This window comes from Physella acuta, unplaced genomic scaffold (genome assembly GCF_028476545.2).
Source record: "Physella acuta isolate Inbredline_101_S28 unplaced genomic scaffold, ASM2847654v3 ptg001066l, whole genome shotgun sequence".
NCBI classification, from domain to species: Eukaryota; Metazoa; Mollusca; class Gastropoda; family Physidae; genus Physella; species Physella acuta.
In genome coordinates this window covers 527,501-534,551 of record NW_026732583.1, presented here as the reverse complement: position 1 = coordinate 534,551, position 7,051 = coordinate 527,501, and the positions used below count along the sequence as shown (strand labels likewise).

Below are 7,051 nucleotides of genomic sequence, written 5' to 3'. Positions count from 1 at the left end.
GCGCGCCATTGAAAAACTTGAAACTAGTTGGGACACGGCCGAAACAAACCAGATACTTCAAGTCTGTTCGTTCGTGCTTTGGTTTTATTGGGTCCTTGATTCTTTCAGGGCGCGTATCAATAACCGTTTAATAAGGTAGAAAAATTCTTATTTGGGAGCAATTAAAACACAGGTGCAAGAGTCGTGATCTTGTAGGTCTTGTGTTGATCGGTTGCCACGGGATACAAGAATAGTTTATAATAATTAGGATTTTATATCAACTACAGAATCATCATAAATAAGAAGGAGGAAGTGGCGCTGGGCGGGACACACAATACGATAGGCGCATTCAAATATGGCACTCCAGGCGCTCAAGTGGAACCCCCAGGGAAAGCGGAAGAGAGGGCGCCCAAGACAGACACGGAGACGGAGTCTTCTTTAGGACCTGAAGACAGCAGGCATGTCTTGGGAGGATGCAAAATCAACAGCCGGGGATCGGACAAAATGGAAGGTTATAGTTGAGGCCCTATGTTCCACAAGAAATAAAGAGGATAAAGTCAAGTAAACCAAGACGAATCATCAGTATCTCTACCCATCACCCCTGCTGGGGTATGGGCCGCCAAGCAAAGATCTCCAGAGTCCTCTGTCCTGCTGGGGTATGGGCCGCCAACCAAAGATCTCCAGAGTCCTCTGTCCTGCTGGGGTATGGGCCGCCAACCAAAGATCTCCAGAGTCCTCTGTCCTGCTGGGGTATGGGCCGCCAACCAAAGATCTCCAGAGTCCTCTGCCCTGCTGGGGTATGGGCCGCCAACCAAAGATCTCCAGAGTCCTCTGTCCTGTGCCATCTTCTCAACTGTGCCCATCTTTGCAGTTCAAATATTAAGAATGATTGTATCAGATTGACATATCCCAAATCCACGCTATTTTCCACCAATAAGTCAGTCTTATATATGCAAAGAATACCGCACATATTTACCCAGGGCTAAGTTCTAGACACCTAGACCGGGTATAGACGGGTCCATGATCGAGTAGATATTTATATAGTTTTATAGCATTCAACTTTTAAGAAAATCTACAGACATTAAGCTTTAAAACCCGGCAGTTGTTTAGTTTATTACTTTTTATTGGTCCTGATGCCCTTTTTATTGCCACTCGAATCAATCAATAAAATCGAAAAATCGATACAATCTTTATGGCAGAATTATAACCTCATAGGTAAAATATCGAAGAGGATCTAATATTAGCACATGTTTATTGACAAAATAATGCAGCAAATCTTATATGGACACACATTTATTATATAAAACATATTGAATCTTTATGGCAGAATTATAACCTCCATAATTAAAATACTGAAGCAGATCTAAAATTAGCATACTGTTTTTATTTTTTAAAATACTCAACCAAGGGACCAAGCCATACAAAATACTGCCGTAAATCTAATATGTGCACATACTATTTATATACATTTATATACTATTTATATACAAAAAATATGAAACCTTAATTGCAGAATAAAAACCTCTAAGTCAAATATTTAAGAAAATCGATTACTAGCACATACAGCTTATTTACACATAGACCTACTCAAGAAAATTTCATATTAGCACATATTGTTTATACATAAAATAATGATGCTAGTCACAGATAATATAAATTATAATTGTTCAAATATAAAATACGGCAGCAAATCTAACACGTCCAGTGCTAAAACAGTCAGCTAGTCTAGGCTTGAGGCTAGCTGAACAAACATGACGTGTGCCTCGTTGTGGAGTTGTACATACGGGCACTAGTGGGTTAATGGCCCCGCAAGAGGAAAAAGATAAATCCACAGTTAAACCCTCATTAATCTTACAGTTAAACCCTTATCAATCCTTCAGTTAAACAAGCATCCAAACAACAGTTAAATCCCCTAAAACCTACAGTTAAACCCTCATCAATCCTACAGTTAAATCCCCTAAAACCTACAGTTAAACCCTCATCAATCCTTCAGTTAAACCCTTATCAATCCTTCAGTTAAACAAGCATCCAAACAACAGTTAAATCCCCTAAAACCTACAGTTAAACCCTCATCAATCCTACAGTTAAGTCCCCTAAAACCTACAGTTAAACCCTCATCAATCCTTCAGTTAAACCCTTATCAATCCTTCAGTTAAACAAGCATCCAAACAACAGTTAAATCCCCTAAAACCTACAGTTAAACCCTCATCAATCCTACAGTTAAATCCCCTAAAACCTACAGTTAAACCCTCATCAATCCTTCAGTTAAACCCTTATCAATCCTTCAGTTAAACAAGCATCCAAACAACAGTTAAATCCCCTAAAACCTACAGTTAAACCCTCATCAATCCTGCAGTTAAATCCCCTAAAACCTACAGTTAAACCCTCATCAATCTTTCAGCTAAACAAGCATCCAACCTACAGTTAAATCCCCTAAAACCTACAGTTAAACCCTCATCAATCCTACAGTAAAATCCCCTAAAATCTACAGTTAAACCCACACCAAACATAAGTTAACCCATACCAAACCTACAGTTAAACCCACACCAAACCTACAGTTAAACCCACACCAAACCTACAGTTAAACCCACACCAAACCTAAAGTTAAACACACACCGAACCTACAGTTAAACCCAAACGAAACCTGCATTTAAACCCACACCAAACCTACAGTTAAACCCACACCAAACGTATAGTTAAACCCACACCAAACGTATAGTTAAACCCACACCAAACGTACAGTTAAACCAACATCAAACCTACAGTTTAACCCACACAAACCTACAGTTAAACCCACACCAAACCTACAGTTAAACCCACACCAAACCTACAGTTAAACACACACCAAACCTACAGTTAAACCCACACCAAACCTACAGTTAAACCAACATCAAAGCGACTTGGAGCTAAGTACACTAGTGCGAGTGAAATTGTAATTTCCAGCCAGTGATTGTTGATTCTTGACACAGCTGATAAGGCAAGTATTAGACATTGGTTGTAAATATCTCCTGGCTAATGGGATGGGCTTGAATTAATGGAAGGTTTTTTTTTCTTTGCGGAATGAGAAAATGGTTTTTCAATTAGGTGTTGTAAATACAATGACTATAATTTGGTTTTGGGGCTGTCAGTTAGTGTAGACGTTGTCGAATGATAGAGCGTTTAACTTCTAGGCCAAAGGTCTCGAGTTCAGATCTTAGTTCGGACTTTTGACTTCAGGAAGTCCCTGAGTCCACCCAGCTCTAATGTGTTCCGGACTTAAGTTGGGGTGACACTATTTAGGGGTGACACTATTTAGGGGTGACACTATTTAGGGGTGACACTATTTAGGGGTGACGCCATTTAGGGGTGACACCGTTTATCGGTGACACCATTTAAGGGTGACGCCATTTAGGGGTGACACCATTTAGGGGCGACACCATTTAGAAGTGACAGCAAAGCGAAAAAATCGTAAGACTTGCTGTCGGAACATTATTTTATCCAGGTAAAATTTAAAAAATGATAATTGTAGGAGGGGGTGGGGTGACACCTCCAATTACCGCACCGAGTGACACCCGACCTAATGACGCCACTAACTAAAGAGCAGCTCCCCCGTTGTAGTCCGGTGAGTTGGGGGGGGGGGGGTCTTACTTGTGTGTATATACCGCTACTCCTCTAGCTATATTAAAGTTATTTTATACTTTAAACCACCTGAAAATACAAGGAGCCAGTCACGTGACACCCCCACCCCTACCCCCACACCCGTAAATCCAACACCGAACAATCTAACAAACAATAAACGATTGATTAGCAGTCACAGCCGAACTTTAATGAATTTACCCACTCTTTAAACGGCGTAATGAGTCCGTTAATTGGCTCGTTAATTTATATACCACTCTGTTACCTGAAATTTATGAAGAGAAACATTTTTTGTTGGCTAATGATCCTCGAAAGAATAAAATTTCTCTAATTTAGATTGGAAACTAAAGCCGTTTTGAGATAAAGACTTCGTCAGGTTAAAATAAACAACTTTGCTTTATTTTATTCTAAAAAGGTTTAAATTTAATAAGCAATTTTTTTTTCAAAATATATCAGTGTAGGACATGATGGCCTGTAGGACATGATGGCCTGTAGGACATGATGGCCTGTAGGACATGATGGCCTGTAGGACATGATGGCCTGTAGGACATGATGGCCTGTAGGACATGATGGCCTGTAGTACATGATGGCCGGCCTGTAGGACATGATGGCCTGTAGGACATGATGGCCTGTAGGACATGATGGCCTGTAGGACATGATGGCCTGTAGGACATGATGGCCTGTAGGACATGATGGCCTGTAGGACATGATGGCCTGTAGGACATGATGGCCTGTAGGACATGATGGCCTGTAGGACATGTTGGCCTGTAGGACATGTTGGCCTGTAGGACATGTTGGCCTGTAGGACATGATGGCCTGTAGGACATGATGGCCTGTAGGACATGATGGCCTGTAGGACATGTTTGGCCTGTAGGACATGATGGCCTGTAGGACATGATGGCCTGTAGGACATGATGGCCTGTAGGACATGTTGGCCTGTAGGACATGATGGCCTGTAGGACATGATGGCCTGTAGGACATGATGGCCTGTAGGACATGATGGCCTGTAGGACATGATGGCCTGTAGGACATGATGGCCTGTAGGACATGATGGCCTGTAGGACATGTTTGGCCTGTAGGACATGATGGCCTGTAGGACATGATGGCCTGTAGGACATGATGGCCTGTAGGACATGTTGGCCTGTAGGACATGATGGCCTGTAGGACATGATGGCCTGTAGGACATGATGGCCTGTAGGACATGATGGCCTGTAGGACATGATGGCCTGTAGGACATGATGGCCTGTAGGACATGATGGCCTGTAGGACATGTTGGCCTGTAGGACATGATGGCCTGTAGGACATGATGGCCTGTAGGACATGATGGCCTGTAGGACATGATGGCCTGTAGGACATGATGGCCTGTAGGACATGTTTGGCCTGTAGGACATGATGGCCTGTAGGACATGATGGCCTGTAGGACATGATGGCCTGTAGGACATGATGGCCTGTAGGACATAATGGCCTGTAGGACATGATGGCCTGTAGGACATGATGGCCTGTAGGACATGATGGCCTGTAGGACATGATGGCCTGTAGGACATGATGGCCTGTAGGACATGATGGCCTGTAGGACATGATGGCCTGTAGGACATGATGGCCTGTAGGACATGTTGGCCTGTAGGACATGATGGCCTGTAGGACATGATGGCCTGTAGGACATGATGGCCTGTAGGACATGATGGCCTGTAGGACATGATGGCCTGTAGGACATGTTGGCCTGTAGGACATGATGGCCTGTAGGACATGATGGCCTGTAGGACATGATGGCCTGTAGGACATGATGGCCTGTAGGACATGATGGCCTGTAGGACATGATGGCCTGTAGGACATGATGGCCTGTAGGACATGATGGCCTGTAGGACATGATGGCCTGTAGGACATGATGGCCTGTAGGACATGTTGGCCTGTAGGACATGATGGCCTGTAGGACATGATGGCCTGTAGGACATGATGGCCTGTAGGACATGATGGCCTGTAGGACATGATGGCCTGTAGGACATGTTGGCCTGTAGGACATGATGGCCTGTAGGACATGATGGCCTGTAGGACATGATGGCCTGTAGGACATGATGGCCTGTAGGACATGATGGCCTGTAGGACATGATGGCCTGTAGGACATGATGGCCTGTAGGACATGATGGCCTGTAGGACATGATGGCCTGTAGGACATGATGGCCTGTAGGACATGTTGGCCTGTAGGACATGATGGCCTGTAGGACATGATGGCCTGTAGGACATGTTGGCCTGTTGGCTCATTCATGAGACGGGTCGCAGACACCCAAATGTCAGACACCCAAGGTCAGACAAGGTCAGAAACCCAAGGTCAGACACCCAAGGTCAGACACCCAAGGTCAGACATCCAAAGTCAGACACCCAAGGTCAGACACCCAAGGTCAGACACCCAAGGTCAGATACACAAGGTCAGACACCCAAGCTCCGACACCCAAGGTCAGACACCCAAGGTCCGACACCCAAGGTCAGACACCCAAGGTCAGACACCCAATGTCAGACACCCAAGGTCAGACAAGGTCAGACCACATTGAGAACAACCCGGAACACCTTGGTCAGCTCGCAGTTGCTAGATGCTACCAGATGTCCGACTGTCATACTTGTATAACTGTCTGACATATAGTTGTGACTGTCATACGTGTATAACTGTCTGTCAGATACTTGTCAGACAATCCGCTTAATGTTACCTAATTGTGTGAATGTCATCAACTTGAGTGAATGCCTGACGTCTTTTTGTGTGACTGACACTTTGTTGAATGACTTCACTGACTTATGTTACATGGTTGGCTAACTATTCTGCACTACATTACAATAAATCTTGTTTACAAGACAAATCACACTGCGCACGATGCAATTCAATCTGTTTGTATAAAACATTATACCCCACTACCTTATACAGATATACCATCTATTTTTACCGAACTTTATTCTATTAGATACGTCTGGAATGTATTCCCTCCCTTTGCGTTATTCAGGCATAAAAGGGGAAGTAACTCTTCAATCAGAAGTAGCCTATAATCTTATCTCCCGAATCGTGTTAATTTTTATTTGCTGCCTATTTTGTTGACTATCCGGAATGTTGTACGGTGAACTTGCCGGCGATTGGCAGAGTGCTACGACGCCTTAGTGGGCGGGTTTATGGTTCGGGCCCACAAGATTTTATGTGGCAACAATTACCTCCCTCTAATATGGAAAGTGGAGGGTTGAGGGCGGGGGGGGGGGGGGGGTCTTTGATTGTCCCAGTACAAGAGAAACCGATTTTATTTGTGGCTCACAAATCGCGAGATTATTGACAAGGTAAGTCCTTTGTCAAGGTGCTATAGGCACAACTGTTTTGTTAACAATTTTTTGTTGCTTAGCTTAAATTAATGGGTTACATCATATCAAGGTGCTATAGACACGGCTGTTTTGTTAACAATTCTTTGTTGTTTAGCTTAAATTAATG

The 7,051-nt window shown here is 43.7% G+C and overlaps 1 protein-coding gene across 1 annotated transcript in view; it reads left to right on the top strand.

Moving 5' to 3' along the window:
- Positions 1-6,848: 6,848 nt before the first annotated feature.
- Positions 6,849-7,051, top strand: part of LOC131955445 (uncharacterized) — a 9,487-nt gene continuing 9,284 nt past the window's right edge. The window contains exon 1 of the mRNA XM_059319571.1: positions 6,849-6,903. The gene's annotated coding sequence lies outside the window, so the exon portion shown is untranslated. The remainder of the gene's footprint in view (positions 6,904-7,051) is intronic.